The sequence below is a fragment of the Amblyomma maculatum genome, chromosome 1 (assembly GCF_055883805.1).
Source record: "Amblyomma maculatum isolate TAMU_Amacu chromosome 1, ASM5588380v1, whole genome shotgun sequence".
Taxonomy (NCBI): domain Eukaryota; kingdom Metazoa; phylum Arthropoda; class Arachnida; order Ixodida; family Ixodidae; genus Amblyomma; species Amblyomma maculatum.
Genome location: NC_139344.1, coordinates 74037404 through 74059592, shown reverse-complemented (window position 1 = coordinate 74059592; position 22189 = coordinate 74037404). Strand labels below are relative to the sequence as shown.

General features: G+C 46.1%; 1 protein-coding gene and 1 long non-coding RNA gene across 2 annotated transcripts in view; one reads left to right on the top strand and one right to left on the bottom strand.

Annotated features, from left to right (window-relative positions):
* Positions 1-612: 612 nt before the first annotated feature.
* LOC146202811 (uncharacterized) lies at positions 613-9235 on the bottom strand. Its single transcript, XR_014703756.1, has 3 exons — positions 8757-9235; positions 7117-7214; positions 613-4930 (listed from the first exon to the last, which is right to left on the bottom strand). It is a non-coding gene; the product is annotated as an uncharacterized LOC146202811 (long non-coding RNA).
* A 2995-nt stretch (positions 9236-12230) lies between these two features.
* LOC146202809 (nose resistant to fluoxetine protein 6-like) overlaps positions 12231-22189 on the top strand; it is a 58029-nt gene continuing 48070 nt past the window's right edge. Inside the window, exon 1 of the mRNA XM_084602124.1 lies at positions 12231-12360. The gene's annotated coding sequence lies outside the window, so the exon portion shown is untranslated. The remainder of the gene's footprint in view (positions 12361-22189) is intronic.

Sequence of the window (22189 nt, the reverse complement as noted above, 5' to 3'; positions counted from 1 at the left end):
AGTAACCCAAACGGGTTGCTCGATAGCGCCGCGTTTCCCTTTTCCCTCGCCGGGCGCAGGAGCGCACCGCTAGGCTTCGCAAATGCGACACTGATTGGCTGAAAAAGGACAAAGGGCAAGATGCGCCGAGATCGGCGGTGACCGGCTACCGCCGGAGAGAGACGACCGCGAGCCGCGACAACGGAAGGACGCAAGGTAAATATCTCCCCGCTCTACTTCTTTGTTGTCACCATTTTGCCCTTCTAACTGTCAGGCCCCATCCAAAAGGATAGGGTCGCCAGCAAGATCTTCACCAGCGTTATTTTGGGAAGACCCAATAAACATATGGTTCCGGGCAAAGTCCTGTTCTGTGTTGTGTCGTACTTCGCATTACCACTTTGCGGCCGCGAGAACGGCTGCCCGTGGTGTGCGATCGCGGGAGCTCGGTGTTTGCGGCCTAGACCTCAGAAGAGGCTCGACGGCTTAGTAAGAACCCCCACACTATCTCAGCTAGAGCAGAGGGCTGCTACGGATATCGCAGCGCTTTCAAAGCCAGTCAGGGAGCACGACACGAGCGCCACAACGTGCCGCAATTCTGTGAACTCTGGCAGCTTTTTTCGTGCAACGCTATCGTTTAAACGGAAAATGAACGGCAAAACTTTATTGAAGCAGTAGAGGCAAGAGCAATCAATTTGTGAGCATAGTATTCCATGCTGACAGCTAGAAATTTTTTCACACATTTTCGTGGGTACACCATGCTGCATAATATTGCGACTGATTCTACGTAGGCCATTATGCTGTGCATTCTTATGTCATTTTTCTTTTTTTTTTGCAGTTCTGGTTTCGCGTATGCCACAATTTTCCACTCTAATTCGAGTGCTTGACTCTTCGTATTTTTCCTAGATATGTTTATTATCTAGTTTCTTGTTTTGTGCCGGCTGTGTTAGGCATATGTGTGCTTTTTGAAGTTGAAGCTTCACTACGGTACTCAGCTCGAGCCTTCAGCGTCAGTGTCGGTATAGGGTCAGTGACAGGCAGTAGATGGCAGCTGGCATGGCCGCGCACTTACTTGACTTAAGGTAGCCCGAAGTTACGTTTGGCCGGAGCTGCCAACTCGGTCTCTCCTTTCATATGGGAAGGTTATACTAGGATCAGCCTGTCAGGACGCTTCTTGCATTCACGCTACCCCTAGGCCACGCAGGCACGTTCATTCATACGGCTTGCTTAATGCAGGGCCTTGTATGTTTTCTGGTAGACTAGTACGCTATTGAGTCATACGCTTAAAGGCGGAGATTAGGTGTCCCCCATAATACGGCCACAGGCGTAGCCAGGCAAAATAAGCTTCCGCTTCCATCCAGGTTTAACCAGAGCTAAACCACAGGTAATTTTTGGTGCTGAGTGGTCGTTACGTAGCTCTGGGAATTTTAATCTTTCTCTAAAATAAACTGAATCATAACTGGGCCTACATATTTTTTTTTTTCAGCTACCTTTGTAACTTCGTACCGTACTTGTCTCCTATTGCTTTTCAGCGTCTGCTGGTTATCGTGTTTTGTTTGCTTTGTTTTATAGGGCGTCTTGAGTTCTCAACACAGCTGCGAACTACAGGGCATCCTCCTCTGTCCCGCCGTCAGGGCTCAGTGGTTACGGCATTTCACTGCTTTTCTCGAGAACAAAAGATAGAATCCCGACCACAGCGGCCGGGCTTTTAGATGAAGGCGAAAGCAGAGGCGCCCGTGTACTCTGCGCAGTTAGTGCATGTTAATAATAATAATAATAATAATAATAATAATAATAATAATAATAATAATAATAATAATAATAATAATAATAATAATAATAATAATAATAATAATAATAATAATAATAATAATAATAATAATAATAATTGGTTCACAGGAAGGGAAAGGCGCAGTATCTGTCACACCTGTGTCTGTGGACACCTGAACCGCGCCGTAAAGGAAGGGAGGAAGTTAGGAGTGAAAGTGCAAAAGAGAAAGGTGAGCCGTAGTGGAGGGCTACGGAGTAATATCGACCACCTAGAGATCTTTAACGTGCGCTGACATCGCACAGCACACGGATTCCACTTCGTTTCGCCTCCATCGAAACGCAGCCGCCCCAGTTGGTCGAAATTTCCGGAGCCCTGCACTACGAAATCCTTCATTGCCTGAGTCACTTAGGGATCACGACCCATATAAACAAAACCAAGTCATGTTGTTTTTAATTATGAATTGCCGCATTGTTGTTGTTGTTTGTTTTGCTATTTTGTTGGTTTTGCTGAGGCAGCCGCCTTGAGCTGACGCATGGCTTTGCGTGTTTTTGTTAATTGGGGCTTGGCTAACCACTCCTCTTTTTTCTAATTTTTTTCTGTCTTGACTTACCCTCCCGAACCTGGTGCACAGCTTTGCGCATTGTTGGTATTTGGCGGAGTGGCTCACCATTCCTTGTTACCTGCACTTCTATTGCAAATGGTTTTGAGATCATTAAGCGGCACTCAGCCTACTGTCGTTGTACACGTGAGTCACTTGTGTGTTTGTTTTAGCAGTAGTAGTGGCTTTTGACTGATAGCCGGTGCAGCAAGGTCTTTAATTCGATTAGTAATGAGTGAACATGAGAAAGTTCAATTCGAAGGAATATGTGCCGGCTGACGACTATCAGTCAAAAGTAGGCATTTAGAGAAGGTATAGGCGAATGAAGCAGGAAGGGGCATGGGGGGAAAAGTGGAAGTAAGAATAAAGAATAACCATATAAATGAAAGAACAGAATTGGAATAGTGCTCGAGTTCGAATAGAATCGTAATAGAAACTGATATAACTCTGCCGTATATATATACGTCCCAAAAAGGGCAGATATTTAGCCTGGTATGCCAGTTTCTAGTCATTCGGTGCCTCTAAACTGCCGCACAAGTGTCAGGACGGTTTGTAAAGCAATCAGCGTGAGACCTATCAGAACTGCAAGTCGCAACTTGCGTCTGCCGTTGTTCGGGAGTGAAATCATTAACCAGAACATGGATAGGTGTCTGTGGCAGCGAGTTAAGCCGTCCCCGTCGCGAACTTGACATGGCCAGCGAATCTCAGCAGCGTACGTCAGGGTTAAAGTATGCGAAGCAGGATCAGCAAATAAAGCTGCCAGCGCAGATCTGGGCTCAATTTACTCACATCGATGCGCATAGTTTCGCTTGCTGGTTGCTGGCCCTTCACCGACCATCCGTTAGTTGTGACTTTCAGTACGGGGAAAGAGTACGATGCACCGGCTTTTTTAAGCTTTCTGTAATTATGGTTAAGCCCGTATCACAAGTTTATGACAAGGCAGTCTCTATGCAATGCCTGGTACGTTGGGGCACATAAGAGCGCACAACCAGCCTCTATTCTATCAAACATCTTCAAACGTAAAGAAAGATATTGTGTAAAACAAAATCGAAAAATAAACTGAGCGTGCGTGGCCACCTGCGGTGTGACAACGAGCGATGCCCATGCATTGCTGTCAGACTTATGCATCGATTGCCTGTGTACTTGTTCTTGTACGATTTATAATCGTTTTTGTATGACTGTCACACCTGCGCACATTTAACGCGCTGTCATGTTTTGATTACATTGCAAATAAGCTGTTAAGATAGCTTTTATAGAAGCTCGGTTTGGCTTAAGGGAAGCATAAACACACTTGACGGACTGAGCTTGCTTGCTTCGACAGAGTTACTTCGCTGTCCCACCTCATTAGGGCAGCAATTTCCAACCAGCTCCCAGTGTGCCAACGCTAGTGTACCTCCAAAGTTTTCGCTGAGTAGCATCGTTACCGAATATTTACGCTACATGAACATGGCTAATAGGCGCCAAAATGATTTGGTTTATACCGTTTATTGTCCCAAAAGCACTCTAAGAGAGACGCCGTAGTGGAGGGCTTGGAAAATTTTACCACCTGGGGCTCTTTAACTTCCACATACATCGCACAGTAGACGGGTGCCTTGTTTATCGCTTCCATCGAAAAGCTGTCGCCACGGGCGGAATTTGATCCCGCGTCCTTGGGCACAGCATTCGAGCGCCCTAACCACTGTACCACAGCGGCGTGGCTTTGAACGCGAAAATAAAACACTCAATTAAGTACACTGAAGCCTGTAACAAATACAAAAGGAGAGATCGATTTCCTTTCGTTTCAAGACAAATTTGGAACACAATGTTGCACCAAGAAAATGCGTTTATTAAAAAAAAATGAAGGAAATGTTATTTGACTAGCAATGAATTAACAATAAATGAACAACAGAACAATGGTTTAGCCCATGCAACCGCGACCATAATTTCTTGCTTTTAGAAACATAATCACAGATAAATTAACATTTCCACATAGCAACAGACATTAAACGTAGTAAAGACTGAAATGGCATGAAATCTATCACCAGAGCAACATAGAGGGCGCAGGAAGGTGACAGATATGGCTCCACTATCACAAACTACAATCTGAAAGTTGATGCAAAGCGCAGGTCAGCCAATAAAAGAGGGTTGGGCTGGGTTGTGGGGTTTAACGTCCCAAAGCGACTCAGGCTATGAGAGACGCCGTAGTGGAGGGCTCCGGAAATTTCGACCACCTGGGGTTCTTTAACGTGCACTCACATCGTACAGCACATGGGCGCCTTGCTTCTCGCCTCCATCTAAAAGCGGCCGCCGAGGCCGGGATTCGATCCCACGTCCTTGGGCACAGTAGTCGAGCGCCGTAACCACTGCGCCACCCCGGCGGGGCAGTCAATCAAAGAATTCGTTTAGACATACTGAAGACTGTATGGTCTCAGTTCCTTCGAATTATAGCTTCTGAAACCCCCACAGATCACAGTCCCAAGTTTTTTTCAGGGCTCAGTAACAAGTACAGACAATGTTGAACGGCCCGGTACAATAGCCGCCTCGGTGACCTCGCTGATCTCTGCATTCTTGCAGGCAAGACAGGGCTGATCTTGGGCACCCGAAACCTGAATGGGATGAAAATGAAGTTGAATGATATTTTACCTCTGGCATAGACTACATGACCAATGCTTTCTCAGGAAGAGTCACCCGGAGGCGCGTGTTAAGCTTTACGGCACTTTACAAAGAATAGTAGGACAGGCTTTTTTAATGCCTTCATTAAAACAGGAGCGTCCAAGACAGCTGCTGTCGGCGCGCAAGAGCAACGATACCTTAAATGTAGAGAAAGAAAAAGGACGCAGTGAAGATGAAACAGGTGCCAGTTTGGGAACTTTATGCCACATTTCTTATATTAAGTTACCATACCTTATGACAGTGAATACGTAATTATCGGCACAATGTAGGTTTTCCTAAATAAACCCATCTCTTCGTTTTGTGCTCTGTGGATTCTTACGCACTACATCAGCCTTGTGAACTATGAAGAACGCTGTAGTGGTGGTTCAGCATTAGTTTATGCCACCTCATGTTTTTTTTTTTTTTTTTTTTTTTTTTTTTTCAACTTGTGGCATAGCAAAGAAAACATTGCTTTTCTCCTCAAGGTAAAGGAATTCGGCCATGCTGTATAGTCCACTTTGGACGGCTCATCGCGGCACAAGGTTAACTGCTGAACTTCAACTCGCACTAAGCAATATGTATATATATATATATATATATATATATATATATATATATATATATATATATATATATATATATAGCCTTTAGTCCCTGCCTCCTCTCGCTTGTACGAGAAATCAATAAACCAATTCCAGTTCCAATATATATTTATATATATTGAAATTGAGGCAGATCAGGTGTTATAGCATTTCTTGAGTTCCCTTTGTGAATGCTATTAATATAAGGCGGTACTTTCTGAATGAATTCAGAGTGAATCTTTTTACCTAATTTATTACGCTGAATTTGATTCATGCAACCAAAATCTCACACGGCACCGCCAATTATTCTGCACCTGCCAAAATTCACTGTGAACGGCATCATAATGTACGGGACAAAAACAACAAAACTGGAGACCGAGTTTCCTTGCTGAAACTATATAATTATACAGTATTACGTATTACGCTGCATATTCGTTAACATTTGTTTCGGTCTTGATCTTTTTCGTTCCGCCTGCAGCGAGTCAACCTCATTGCATTTGCAATACTCTATATAAACTCTCTATGGTTAAATGCGTTGGAACGTCCGGTGTTATTCCCCAGAATTAAAATATTTTTCACACATGGCTGAAAAGAACTATCGGCTTCCTGAACCATGGTGCGATGGAAACCCCTGTTTCACGTATATGTTACTGGCGAACGTTACGCTCATATATAAAAAAAAAAATTAAGCATTCCCCTGGAGAAGGGAGCCGCTGCTTTTTTATCTAGAAAGTTTGAACTCGGATGAGAGTACCCTAGATGGAGGTTCGCATAAGACAGAGTAAAGGTCTACAAATCGAAAGTTTTTGAAGCCATTATAACATTCGTGCATTCAGATTGCAATACCGGGGGTGGGGGGGGGGGGGGGGGGTTCGGGAAACTGAAAAACAGATGCCACGCTGGGTGAAAAGCAACAAGCTGCAGTAGGTTAAACATTTCATTTTCGCAGGTTCAATGTTGTGATACACTTTCAGTGATTGAATGCATCTCTTTATAATGTAACTAATCGAAATAGTAAAAAAAAAAAAAAAAAAAACAATCGAAATAGTTTTGCCTCTCAAAAGACGCACGGACTTCGCGTCGTTTACTGGCATTCATGCCTACAGCGTCCGGTGCAAGCAATAAGCGTGACGCTGACTGAAAGCTTAAATGACGCGAAGAATGGGAGAGGAAAAACTTCCAGAGAAATGAGAGGGACTAGAGGAAGTCTGCCAGTGCCTATACGTGGATATCTTGCAGGCTGTGAATGTGTCAAACGTAACAGCTGCGCTAACGAGGGGGTAAAAAAGCCGACAAAACTGGCTCGCAAGCAAGCATTTTGTAAAATAATTATAGCTGCTGTCATTGATTCCCTGAGCGACATTGCCGAGGCATTTCTGAAATTTAAGCATCAAGATCTCGATGTAATTCTGCTTTCTCACGCTAGCCTCCCTCCTAAAAACATTGTGGAGGTCGTTCGCGTGCAGGAAGTGTGAACATAACCGAATCTTCCAGATTGGAACAAAATTAACTAATGCAAGAAAGGAAACCATGACAGTCCCGATCCAATTTCGACTCACCAATGTCGAAGAAAGTCACTTCATAAGCTGCGGCGATATGGGTCAGAGTTGCACCAACGACGAGGACAAGCACGAACGCTAGCAACCTGGTATTCATTCTGAAATAAGAAATGGATATTTGCACAGCATTCGAATGTTATAATTCAACATATTCGATCGGCATGAAACCCTTTAATGCAGTTATAACTTGCGAATAGATATCGCCGAAATTATAAAATGTTCACAAAACTTTTTAACAAAAAATGCCAGCCAACCCTGTTACCCAAACTGAGCTACTCCGATCTTGGTCCTATATATATATAAAGTGATGCTGATTTTACACGGGAGCCGGGACGGATTGCAGCAAGAGTGGGACTTTTCTAGCTGTAGATGGTCGCGGCAGCATGAATGGAATTGCGCTGTCTCGTATCCCTATCACGATACCTTGTCTAGGCGTCGATCAACACCGGTGTTTATCAAGCCCTCTTAGAAAATCCGCAAGACTTTTTTTTCCTTTCCTTGCGAGGCAATATGACCGACTTTTGAGCCGTTTTCTTCATGACGATACAAAATAACCTTTACAGATTCTTCAATAATTAATAGTACTGTCAATACTCTGCTGTGATATTGTTACGTATATCCCACGGAATAGGACGACGATAGAAAAAACAGAGTGAGAGACGACAAAGCTGAAGCCACGGTTGGGGCTTGCAAGAACATTTACGCCTGTCATCAGCTGTGGTGGTTTTCCCTGAACTAGCCTTCTGCCACGTATCATCTGTCACGTATAGCGAGAGGTACGGGGATCGATACCCCGCACCTCCACCAAGGTGATACGTGGCAGAAGGCTAGTTCAGGGAAAACCACCACAGCTGATGACGGACCTAATGTTCTTGCAAGCACCAACCGTGGCTTCAGCTTCGTCGTCTCTCACTCTGTTTTTTCCATTACCGTCCTCTTCCCTGGCATATACGTAACAATATAATATCTGGCATACATATATTCACATCTTGATCAGGAAAGTACTATACGTGTGCTTGATTTGCCTCTCTTTGCACTGCACTGTCATGGCTAAGCATGACATTGCACGACAAAGGATGACGTTGGGTGGCATTAATTTCTGCAAAAGGTGTAACACAAAAATGAAAACACCTCGTTCAAACTCAGTTCACTGTCATAAATACATAATGAAGAATCCAAAAACGTGACTTCAATTCAATATGTGTCCACGTACTTTGTTAAACCGGAATACATCAATTCGTCGAGTTCAAATTCCCCAACGTTTCAGGGTCACGTTCTTAGCTGCGCTTAACGCCAAATCTTAACAGCACTGAATAATATGATTCACGTCAGACAGTTTTGTGCCCAACAGCATCCAATCACTGCTTTTTTTTTCTTCTGGAAACGCTGAAAAAAAAAAAAATTAACGCATTGCTTGGCTGCATGTAGTGCGCTATTCATTTTATCGTAAGGCGAACGCAGGCAAACATCAGACTAAAAAGCGTTGCAATAAGTGCGAATTCGTTGGCCGAAGTGCCACTGTGATGATCCGAAGTCCGTATTCAGCAAGAAACAACCACTTTTCGGCAAATATCTCTTGATTAAAGCAGAATGAGGCAATACTGCGAGGTCTCGAAAAAGCAGCGAGTCCGTGTACTCACATGACAGAAAGGGCACTCCACGGGGCGAGGATTCCAATTTCGTGTGCTACTCTCAACAGCTAGCTCTGGTGACTGAAGCGGGAATGCCGCGCGGCAGGTCTTAAGGCCCCGTGCGCCCACTCGAACCGGGAGGGCAACACTCGGGGAAGTCCGGCCACTGCGGTACCGGTGGCGCGAAACTAGGCGCAGCCACGTGTCCGCGGTGATCAATGGTTGGCCCTCTCTTCGGAGAGGGCCAGGGACCGCAGGGCAGTGGCCACGCTCCTTCTTCATCTCGGTGTCTTGCCGCTGGCGCGCGGTTCGCACGGCTCGGCGGTCGACCACACCGACAGGTTCTCAAACGCTGGGTTTCCCAGTTTCCGGCGGACATTGCGCCCCAAAACAAGGATAGAAGCACTTACAGACAGGCGACTTGTGACACCCATCTTTTGTCAGCGTTAATTACGCCCCCCCCCCCTTTTTTTTTGTCGTATTCCCTCTCCTTTTCCTCACTTTACCTGCTTGTGCAATGTTCGCCTGAAAATATGGTTCCGTGCGTATGGCTCGACGCAGTATACGCGCGAAACGGGCGGCTATCCGCAGGAAACGGCGATAGCGAGGCCTCCGGTGCTCGCTACCGCGCACGTGTATCATGCAACGTGCATCCGGAAAGAAACTCTCACACGCTTTTTTTTTCTCGGCAGCCCTTGCTTTCCATTGCGTGTATATTTTGTGAAATAAAGCAGGAAGCTCAATTTAAGGTGTGTCGACGCTCGCAAGTAAGGACAGGATGCGACACCGACAAACGTCAAAACCTGACTTATATGTTCTGTTTCCAGTCCGCAGCTTTGTGCTACTTCCCTTTTCCTTTCACCTTTCTCATGCGCAGGTGTTATCAGGCGCGTCGTCATACCTGAGGTGAAGACGTCATTACCAGCTGCGTACAAATCAGTCTATCTTGTTTCATTTTACAGCAATATTTTGATGCACCTTAGATAACTACAGTTGGTTGAAGTTAGTCTCAAGCTATGTCCTGCCTCTTAACCGGGCCGCTGTTTACATCTCGCAAAAACCTCATTTCCTGTTTTTCTTCATTACCTTCAATACGAAGCAGCGTCAGCGTATTCCGCTCATGAACTCGTTGCCAAGGGAGCAGACGATGGGAGGGCGAGGAGCAAGCCTCTTGTAGATAACGCATGGCGTGGCCCTTAGTTGAGTCATTTGCATCCAACCCCTGAAAAGGACACATCAGCCTCCATAGTGCTGAAGAAATAAAGACAATACGTAAAGAAAGTGCGCTGACCACTTCGCGGACAAAATTCACTGAAACCCCCGGATAAGAAACGTATCTTCACCTTCAGGTCAACTCATCCACAGTGGTAGAGGAGGCGGAAAAAGCTTTCCATCTTCAATGAAACCAATGGTCAGTATCAACAGTGAATGATCCAGTCTCTCATCCTATCATTTTATTATGTATCATGGACCCTGCACCGCGTCTTCGATTGCGTTTCCACGGTCAACGCCGTGTTCGTACCGATGAGAACCGCGACGGATTTCCGCATAGGGAACCGCGAGACTGTCTACGTGTGCCGCCTGAAGCTGAATTACGACCCCTGTGTATTGTTCTTTCCGTGACTGACTAGAATGGTTAATCATTTAGCCGTGGGTGCTTTTAAATATCAGGACGTATAACCGCGGCAGCACCACCCCCAGTACGCGGCGCATGACTACTGGAGCTAGGACTGTCGATTTTTCAGTGCGTCCTCGGGCTCTATTCTTTGAGCACAGACCCCGTTACAATTTATTCATTTATTCTCAAGGGCAGAGGCATTAGAGAGGTCAGATATCACAACGTAAAATAAAGTGAATATAAATTTAGTAACACATCACAGGAAAGAGGTTCCTCCTAATTCCTAAAGAATTGCGAAAAGGTTGGATCGAAAAACATAATTTCACGTAGCTTTATTCCTGAAACAAGGCAGCCTTTCCCAAATCTAGCTTCGGATTATTCTGGACAACGTCTGCATTAATTGTAACGCAAATAAATGCAGCTCGACGTTCGCGCGGTGGACAGCTCAAAATCAGAAGTCAAACTGGTGTGGATTTTGAGGTTTATGGCTGTATAATTCCGACAGCGATCACGCTTTTATATTATTTTAGACGACTGCTGTACGTGACCTGTATACTATTTGAATAGCGGCGGGGGGGGGGGGGGGGGGGGGAGCAGTACATTGTCGCACGGAGCGGGAATAAAGTCGTTTTTCTTGTACAGACGAACAAGCCACAGCTATAATTGGTGCCTTTTCATTAACCCCGATAGCCAGTACAGATTGAAAAGTTCGGCTCAAACTTAGATGCACGAAAGTCCGTAAATGTTCTCGCTGGATGTTAGCTCTGACCGACCCCTCCACCAAAGTACTCGTTAGCGATTCTCAACAGGCAATTCGTAACTTCGATGCAGGTCGTATATCCCGACAGGCGCACGCTGTCATCCGATCTCTACCCTTACCGTCTACACCTTGTCTTCTCATACGGGCCCCAGCCCGTATCAAGTTTGATTCCACATTTAGCGAGTGAGAGGGTGCGTTCACATGCGACACAAAAAACTACAACTCCCACATTACTATAGTAGTTCAGTTGTGTCAGAGCACCTTGTAACTGTCATGTCGTCAGTCTAGGCTCATCGCTTTCACAGTAAAGACGGCGATCGTTTTCATCAGGAAAGAAGCAAATGAACCGCTTTGGTAACGTAAGGGGCCATTCTGCGGCCCATAAGTGCGGGACAATGACGTCACGAATTTTTATATCTTCCTTCCCCAGAAAACCTTCAAAGGCACGCACTTGACAATTAGCCTCACGTAACCAGTTGGTTACTCGCCTGTTTCTGACTTGAGCAAGAGCGGCTACGCTGAACCTTAGAAGTGCATCTTTTAAACGTGCACAATCCCTTTCCCTTTCGAACCCTTTCCACATGACGCAGGTGGAAGCAGGTGCCCTCTCCTCTGGTTTAATGATGTGCTCTCCATTCAGCCAAGAATTAGATTGCTTTCTTCGAGAACAGCAGTCGTCAGCTTGGAAGGATAAGTTCGCATTCTTAGAGCGCGCCCTTCTTCCCGTTCCGACGCGATGCTTTTCAGCTGCTTCACTCCCGAAGACAAAGTGCGCTATAGTGTGCAGGGGATCAACTTCGTAGTTTAGGCTCCTCTGTGGACACTTTCAAGCAGTGTAATTGCTCTTGGAATAGACTTCCGCGCCTGAACAATGCTCCCTCTGAGACTCACGTGCAGTTCCATCATAATACAGTTTGGGATATTGTGCCTAACACAGTCAGCAGCGCAGACGACAAATGCTTCATCCTTCAAAGCAATTGAACTGGCTGGAGAAAGTGAGACGACAGAGGGTACCATCGGGCCCATCGTGACCACGTCGATGGAAGCGATGACTTCGGGGACATCGAAACCTCGGCCACTCGACTACGTACGGAATTTCATCAAGAACAACATGGCCAGTGCAAGAAGCGACCTTACCCGCAAGCTCCTTGGAGCGCAGCTGTCTCTCGACTGCACGATCGGACTTGCTAACTTCATGAGAGCGCTACAGGAGCTGGAACCGTGGGCGATGAGGCGTAAGTCGGATGCGAGAATTCTTATAACAAATCTGTCCGTGAAAAGCCAATGTGTAGGACCTCAGCATTGCTGTATTTGTGAGGCGCAGGTAAAAGCAAGGGGTTCCCGATGGAACCACCCTTGCCTAACAATTAACATTATACTTGAAACGGTGGCACATTACCTCAAATTGGTTAGTGCACTCGTGCCATGAGAAGGTCGATACCAACTCAAACAGAGAGTGTGCCTTAAATGTTCACCTTCAGCTACCGATAGAGTGCCTATCTTGGACATTTGCCTGCATTGATTACAACATTTATTGCTCCTGCTATTTAATTCCCAACATCGGTAATATCCTTGGGTTAGCGACTGCTCTTATTATGCAACATTCTATTCTGCATTATTTGATCTGCGATATTGATTATGGTTTATGCAAATGAATGGGATCAAACATTGCTATATGCCGCACACTATCACCGAATACCATGGCTTATATGATGCCCTTTCGTCACTTATATTGTCTGTGCCAAAAGTAACAAGGCTGCAATACCCACTCTAAAAGCGGGCTGAAGCCTGTCTCCGGCCGATTCGAGGGTATCCTGAGTGAAGTGGGCATGCGCCATCGCTATCCCCCACTGGATTCTAATACGTCTCATTTTATTATTGTTAGCGCTAAGGGCAGCCTAGTCACTTTTCACAAAGGCGTTACGTAGTAGAAGGCATTGTGCTATTAGGGAAGGGTAACACCGAAATGAGAGCAAACTGCTTACCACAGTCGATTCGTAGTATTTCTCGCAGGGCATTCGTACGTCTGCGCTGTTCCCAATATTACTTCCTAAGTTTACATCATTAAGGTCTAGATCTCGGTTCAGTGGCTTGAATGAGTTACGCCACGGGCTTTAAGTTCATAATGCTCGTAGCGAGAAAGTCCACGGAGCGTACTCCACCATTGAGACTCGTACGCTGTAATCGGAGCTAGGCATAACAGTGAGCCATCCTTTATGGACATGTTTGGCATGCGAAATAAGAAGCTAGCAGCGTGAAAATAGTTTGTAACGTTCAACCTCGTGAGCAGTATACCTCATGAAGTAAAATGTCACTCAGGTCAATGGAAGCCCCATATCAAACTCAATTACTGCGCTACTACGAATTCTCGTTGCACCTTGGCGCTTTCAACGCCTGTATCTACCTCGCGGTATATTATTTGCACTCTTCTGCTTCACGTTCCATAAACATTCCACCTTTACACCAGAAAAAAAACAAAAGCATTACTGAACCCTTAACGTGCATTATCCTAAAAGGCCGGTAGTCAGGGAAAAAATCATTCCTCGTTACGGAAACGTTTCTTTCTTCAATGTTATACATTAGTGTGGATATCCTATTCTAGCTAGCTTTTGTTATCTTGTCCTGTGTGATTAGGCTTGGTTCAGATTTACGTACCGAGAGGCGCATATTATTAGAGGGACCACTTGAATTTCAACGCCTTTGTGTGTTTATGAGAAGATAATAAAAATAAACTTCTTAGTTGATAATAAATTCGTTAGTTAAAAAAAAAAAATCTACCGGAGTGCGCTTGTCTCCTCACGTACGTAAATCTGAAAGCATTGCGAGTTCCGGACTCGTGGATACGTTATGAACTAGGTCTGCGTTTTGTTGCTTTCCCGACGTGTACACGATCACTTTTATTTTACTTTTGATTTCATTCTTACCTTTTCTTTGTTTAGTCTTTGTTTCACGTTATTTATTTGCTTTTGCCATGAGTCGTCGTTTTTGTTTTCCTTTCTCACAACAGTTTTGGTTAGTGCGTCTGGCTGGAGCAAAGAAGGCTGATGGTCCTAGTCGTGGCGTGGAGACGATTTTTTAAAGCGAAAGCCTTTAATGGCTAATGCTGCCGTGGACAAAGTGTGTCCCGCTTTTGCGGCGTTCTGATTTCCCGAGGCGGGATGCGTCCCTGACATCTGCAATGCCACACTTGAAAGCGCTCCAACTAACGCCACGCGCCAGGAGCGATGGTGTGCCGTCAAAACTCCCACTCGCTTGAGAAAGTGCGATAGACAATGCGCCTTTCCTTTCCTGTAAATACATTATAATTATATGTAACACTGCAATGAACGCCTAAAAAAGACGTATCATCTTGTCTAACCTTCCTGCCATCTGCAGTCCCGCTCTTGAACGCGCGCCAAGGAACGCCACGCGACAGGAGCGATGGTGTACCGTCCAAACGCACACGTGTCGCATAACGTATGACAGATAACTGCGCCTTTTCTTTCCTGTAAACCAATTATAATTATATCTAGCACTGCAATGAATGCCGACAAGAGGCTAACAATAGGAGGCAAATTATAGGATAGAAAGGGTAGGCTTTCGCTATTCTCAGGAGACATCTAAGAGACCCTCTGATTTTTTTTTTTTTGTTTTTTTGTATTACAGATCGACCTCCACGTTTCAGTCGTTTGGAGCTGAAACGTAGAGGCTAACGAAAAGAGCTCTAAGTAAGTTGAGAACAACGCAGAGGGCTATGCAAGGAAAAATGGTAGGTCTAACGTTAAGGTATAGGAAGCGCGCAGTGTAGGTCAGAGAAATAACTCGAGCTAATGACATTCTAATGGCAATCAAAAAGACGGAATGGGCATGGGCAAGATCGAGTCTTTGCGCAATATTAATGACCTAGACAAGAATCGGGCTTCCTATTGACGTCAGAATAAAATTACGCTTGGTAATTGTAATAGAAGACCTTGCTTGCACAGAACGCTACGTCGTGAACAGTTAAGGGAACGTTCAGCGATCAGTCGTAGAGCTCGCGACAACGCTCGCTCCGACGCTCATGCGTGTGCTCATCAGCACAGGCATGAATGTCGGAGCGAGCGTTGTTGTCGTTGCCTTTCCTGACCGTAAGGCGTTAACATGATTGTCGTCGTTCTCTTTATTCGGCATCAGGCGCTGAACATTTCAGAGCCGAATACCTGTCTTACACTAGCACTTTAATTCACCGATAATAAATATCAGTGACAGCGTGTTTCATAGCTGAGGAACGCGGAAGTTTTTTCAAGAATTGAAAATAGAAATCCAGTGCAAACCATCAGCAACAATCCACGTGTAAACTCTTTACGGTCATAGTCATGAGTGTATAAACAATCCCACTAGTACTCTACCTCTGGTGCTGAAACGTGGAGGCTAACTAAAAGGGTTGTACATAAGTGGAGGACAACGCAGAGGTCTATGCGACGAAAAATGGTAGGTGTAACGTTAAGCGATGAGAAACATGCTGAGTGAGTCAGAGAAATAACTCGAGTTAATGAAATTCCTGCGGAAACCAAGAAGAAGAAATGTGCATGAGCAGGACATGTATTGCGAAGAGAGGATAAGCGATGGTCACTTAGCGTAGCAAATTGGATTCCTAGGGAAGGAAAGCATAGCAGGGGGCGGAAGAAGTTTAGGTGGAGATTGGTTTTAAGAAGTTCGCAGGTGTCATATCGATGCAGCTAGCACAGGACCGGGTTAGTTGAAGTAGTATAGGAGAGGGCTTCCCCCTGCAGTGGGTATAGTCCGGATGATGATGATGATGACAATGAGGACGAAAGATCGGCAGCAGAATGTAAACACACTCTGTCCACGCATCCTGTGCCAAGATCGTAGTGACACGCTCTTCGCATTAAAAGAAAAGCACAAAACGCTCGGCCGTAATCATAAGAATGAAAGAAATAGGGATAGAGATAATGGCAGCGGCATAGTGAAAAAGTGACGAAATTCCTGACCACTTGACTCGACCGACGATGAGATCAAGCCATGCTTGTAAGTAAGCCCATACAGGAAGGTACATTTTGACGGCGTGTTGAGCCTGCCCCGTGGAAGCAAGGCGAATGCACTTTAATAGATTCGGTCATGATCAGTCGTTGTGCCATGGCCGATTCCATCGATTTCCCGTCAACCATCATCCATTAAAGTGGATTTATGATCCACCATGGAATTTGTAATTGATAAAGGGGGAATGCCGTTTCGGGAGCGACTACCGGCAATGCTAGAAAGTCTATAGCAGAGCCCTTCTATGCTTTTTCTGGCAATGAAACTCCCACCGGAGTTTCATATAGGGTCAACGCTGACCGCCAGACGCGAAGCTGTGCGCTGAAGGACATCAAGCCGCCGCCGAAGCTGCCAGCCGCCGTCATATTTCGAGAAGCATTTGCACCTAAAGGGTCGAACTGTCTCGCGATTTTTGTATCAGGTTGCGTAAGAATGTGCTTTCCGTTAAGCAATTGCAGGGGAGATGAGGTCAATGTTAATGATCTACAAAAGTGACACGGGAGCCGACGAAAGGCGTGAAACTAACTGCGTAGCACTTCGATAACTGGAACCGGCTGTGAATGAAATGTATACCCTTGAAGCGCTCACTTAAGAGCCTTAGACGACGCGCAACGATGTTTTCTGGTTGTGCCTCAGGCAGCGAAAACATCCCCATAGTCTGTGTTCAACACCTGATACATGATCGCTACGTTAGAAACGCGGTCACTGATCGTCGTCGGCTGATCTCGGTTGGCAGACCGTCCGTATAGACTCTGCATTTTCTGGCCTGCGTTTGCTCTTTTCGTAATATACGGTGATGTTCGCGGCGAGCCGTAAGAGCGTACGGCGTCATCGGTGACACCACGTCGTCGAGACATACTGAACGGCGGGCGGTAGTCGGCAGTTTGAACTCTTCTTCAAAGTTTTTGCTGCTACTGTTTGGAAAATATCTCTTGAATTTATGAAATGACGGCCTCATGTTAATTACGCACTTTTTAGACATTATCGTGTCTGAGCGGGCATATACAATAACCCAGAAATGCACCGACTGCGACGACTACACTTTGGGGCGACGGTTGTTTTCTAGTTATGTACGAACAGATGTTGCTCTCTATACGGCGCAAAATGCATGTTGAGCTCTCCTAGTGCTATATATCCTTCATCTGCGGTGCTATAGTAGCTTACCTTGCTTTTCACAACGCGATAAATATGCTAGCAGCGCCGATGAATATGAACATAGTTTTTATCAAAGTTTATAGCGCCCAAGAAGTTAACTTCTATAAGCAACACCGTGCGGCTCGAAAAGCATTCCCAGGGTTCCAAATTTCTTGATGGCTTTTTGCCCTATCCTCTCCGATAGGAAAGACTTTCATATAGTGTACAGAGAAGCTCCATTGCATGGCTCAAAAGCAGACTCGCTGGGCTCTAAACTTTTGACAAAGACTGTACCTTCGGAAAAAAGCATTGAAGTTGAGTTCTGTTCAACTGCCTCAACCAACGTGAGCAACACTTGATATAAAAACATTATTCCAAGAACATGTTCGGCGAGTGTTTTCAGTAATTAGAACGGCCTAAACTGGGGGGGGGGGGGGGGGGGGGTGGGGGGGGGGTGCTCAGCATTGCTCGGTAGATCGGAACAAATCGATGTTTTCGCTACTTGTATGCGCGCCCTAATTACACAATCATCGCATGCGTGTCACTGTGACCGCAACTACAATGTGTATTTATTTTCTCACCATACTCCTCTCCCCCTCCTCCTCGTCCTTCTCCTCCCTCTTCGTCTTCTTCTTGTTCTTCTGCAGCCCAACTATAGCCACTTTAGGGTGAACGCCTCTCCCATATTTCTCCAAATAAACCGGTCCTGTGCTGGCTGCATCCCCTTGACCAGTGAGAATTCTTCTTAACCTCATCTACCCACCTGATTTTCTGCCGCCCTCGGCTACGTTTTCGTCCCGTTGGAATCCGATTTGGGTCCTAACCTCAGAAGGCTGCCCACAATCGACGAAATCACACTCACGAATACTCCGGATTCAATTTGGCTACTCGTTGCGGAAATAGGCCAGGGTTGGCTACTTGGATCTGAAAACTTTAAATCTTCTTCGCAAACGTGCACACAAATAAATGCGGAGGTCAAAGCACCTTTTCTTTCCCCTGCTAATCCCCGCTTTGTTTCACTCGGCAGCTGCTTATTTTTGGGACAGGGAACTGTGTGACACCTCTTTTGCCTCTATGCAGCCGGAACGGCATGCTAACACAAAACAATACTCGACATGGTCCCATTCAAACATATTACATTACTTTAACGCGCAGAAGATAGAAGTTTGTCTTTAAATGAACAGCTGACGAGCTTTATTCTCACTCGGGAGAGCGCCCAGCTCCTCGAACGATGTCCTTCACTGCCCCGCGACGCCCCAGCACGGCAGCCGCGAGCGGTATGTGAAGCTCTTCCATAGCTTCACTGAGAAGTTTCGTGGCCGATAAGCACTGAAGGGTTCTGTCCATAGTGATCGCTTCATCGCAGTTATTTGGAGTGGCCGGGATATCTGCTCGAGCAGCTGGAAGTTTACATTATTCCTCGCATCATGCGGTTAATGGACAGGTACCCGGCCACTCAACTGTGATCAGTGACCCTACATATCTTTGAAACTGAATAATGGGGATTCATTTGGTATGTTGTCTACTTTATGGCTTTTGGCGTCCAAGAACCACCACGTTGAGTTCTTTAGTGCTCATTACACAGTACAAAGCCGCCTTACTTTTCACCTCTGTAAAAGAACGGAAGACGAGCTTCCTAACCACTGAGACAGCAGCGGTGCTCCAGCAGGCTATACAGGGAATTACTTGAGCCATTCCTTTGATAGGAAAGAGGCACCGAGCCTGTACCGCTTCCTGTAAGCGCATACTTGACAGGTCACCCGAAAAAGTATTTTCTAAAGAGGCTAAGAGATGACGTAGGACGTGTTAGGGCATTTCGACATAACTCGTAGACTGCTTGGACCTTCTTTGAGTTACATTGATACCTGGCGATGGAAGGACGATCATCACATAAGATCCTTCTCCCATAGCTACCCACGTGTAGCCACGTGTCAGGAGCGGGCCTGTAAGTCCAAGCCACGGGGTAGCTAGAGCGAGATCTGAACACGGGTGAACAATCACCCAGGAGCCTCTTTGATAAGCGTGGGAGACTTGAAGGTCAGTTCGTTGAAGAGGGACCAGTTCGCCTTGTAATATTAACCTGTCCCGAGAAAGCTACAGTAGTTTTTTTTTTTGTTTTTTTTTTTTAATGATGAATGCATTGACTTTTGACTGGATACTAGGAGTGGTTGCATCCCCCTGTAACCGAGTGGAGTGCAGCTCCTGGCGATGAAGTTCGGAGAAATAAGGCAGGAAACACTTGCACGCGCCTGTAATACAGTCAATCGGAGAACACGCTGATGTATGCTCAGGTAGCGGACTGGTACATCAGGGGCTGACCACCTCTGAGGAAGCCTCTCGCTAAAGCGGGTTAGACTCTTGGGTTTTTGGACTACTTCGACGGGGCCCAGGGAACAGGGAAGTCCTCGCCTGCGAGGGACTGTATGGAGAAGCTAGCGTATGATGTGAGAATAGGGAGTTTTCTGCCTTCCTGTAATCTAAGGAGACGCCACCTTTGTTGAACATGAACGCTCCAACGTTGTGCAAAGCAAGAGAGAATTAAGCCGCCAGTGCATTCCAGGAATGGGGTGTACCGGCTCTCTATGCATGGACGCCGAAGGGGAAACCCCCCTTATTTGCGTCATCAGGAGTAGGGGCAACCCTGTGTCACCCAGCCCGCTAGGATGCGCGCTAGTAGAGACTGTTTTCACTACCCCTTCGGGAAACTAGGGCCATCCCTGGGAAACGCCGAGGCCTGCAGGCGTTTCATTCGGCTAAGAGTGAAGGCTAAGCGAACGCAGAACAGCTGGGTACACCCTTTGTCTTCTAGTAGTACCGCTGTGAGACCAAATGAGGAGAGAGGGGAGGGGGGGGATGAAGCTGCCACTCGCACTTCCGGTACATAGGCTGCTGGTCCTGGATCCATGGATCAAACTACGGGGCCGGCATCAAAACAAAGATGCTTAAGAAAAAATGATACAATCGGACTCTCGCTTGGAACGCGGCACGAAGAGATTTGCAGAAGTCGGGGGAAATACGGCTCCTGACAGTGGTAAGCGTCATATAAGTACAATACGGGGAGTTGTGACTCCGCCTGCACGAACACGTGGGTTGACCCCACGCATGACCCACGCGGAGGAAGTAGTGGACCAGTCCACCACGCGCGCTAGTAGGGTTATCGCGACGGCGACCGAACGCAAGTGGGTACAGGAGCCGTCCCCGGCCCGGGAGTCCCCCCAATGTGTGGGGTTTACCTCCTTAGCCTGAGCGATTCCATGCAAGCCTGGGCGATACTATTTGGCAAGCTGTAACTCTCCTTAAAAAGTGTGCACCGTTGAGTTAGTGATTCGTTCCGCCATCGGTCAACCGTAAATCCGTCTCGCGCGAATGAAGTCCACATGTGACGCTTTTTTGGTGCATGACCCCCTTCCCAAGAATTTCACCAAGGAAGATACGAGCGCCAGATCGGGAGATATCTTGTACCTATGGAAAAAAAAAAAAAGAGGACAGTTGGTACCCGGTGGTCATAGGGATCTAACTTTGTATCACCCGAATTATCTACCACATGACCACCACTTCTTTTATTTTTCTTTATTGATACATCTACATAATTATAAAATATACATCACATATTTATTTACAAGTTCCCAGGCCGTTTGCCGGCAGTGAAAAATGGAGTCGTTTAATTCGTGATAGTTTTCTAAACGTCAATTTCTTTGAAACACTACAGTCTGCATCTTTCAAAACACTGTGGATTTTTACAATACTCTCAACAAAGCATTCATACACAGATCTCGTTCCAGTGTCACAATGTAGACAATCCATAGCACTGAGCCATACAGAGTGTGGCCATGGCGTGGGATGCCAGGGCCACCACTTCGGATACCTGGGAACAACTAAATGTTTCGATGTCGCCAGCAGAAGAATGACGCTTTCAGCTTATTTCAGGAGGAGGAGAAATGTGAGGTGAGCCATGGCGCCTGTGATCTCGCAAGTGACGTCTCATTAAGGTGAAAGCTTTATAGGCTTATGGTGGAAATCTCGCTTCGGCTAGATTTATCCGCGAGATGTGTCAGCGAGATTTCGCGAAGTACAGAAACTACACCTTTCCTTTCCTGTAAACCAATTATAGAATGCCGGTGAACCTTGATGCGTTCAACGCTGGTTGTGTTCGAGAAATGGCGCGCGATGTACCATGTGCAAAAGCAACGCAAATGCTTTCGCATTTCTCCACTGCAGATTCTTCAGGGCTCTTGGAACTTTTTTTTTTTTGCCTCGGAATTGCCAGCGTGTAGCGAAGAAGTAATATCCAGTATGACTTGAAAACCTTCAACCCGTGAACAAGGAATTTTACGACATTATTTCTCAGTTCACATTGTAAATGCTCCCCGACAAGGTAACTATGTGCAAAAAAAAAATAAAGAAAAAAGAAAACAGAAGACAAAACTGAGGGGATTATCAAAGAAAGACTGAACAACAAACTGTTCTTGAAGGCTTCCTTCTGCGAGGGAAAACAAAAAGTGGCCGCACAATTGCGCTATCGCCCAAATAACCGTAAGCGAGCGCTAAGCATCCTCCGAAATTTGATAACATTAGAACGCATCGTTACGGAAATGCGGATGGAATGCGATGTTGACAGCTCTCTTATTGCGGAATTGTTCGTTGGCCGTTTCTATTCCATCTCCAAGCGTACAGTCCGCAGGCCCCGGACAAGCCGCTCTTTTTCAACGTCCGCGCAAGAGCACAGAGAATATTTGTACCGTGAGGCCGCTATATCGCTTGCCAGTGTGAGACAGAGCTCTCAGCTGTTCTTTTAGGGACAAGTTCAAAAAGAAGGGACGAAAGGGGCTCGAGACTTTTGTTCTTGATTTTAATGTTACGGCAAAAATCATCATCATCAGCTGGACTCTACCCACCGCAGGGCGAAGCTCTCTT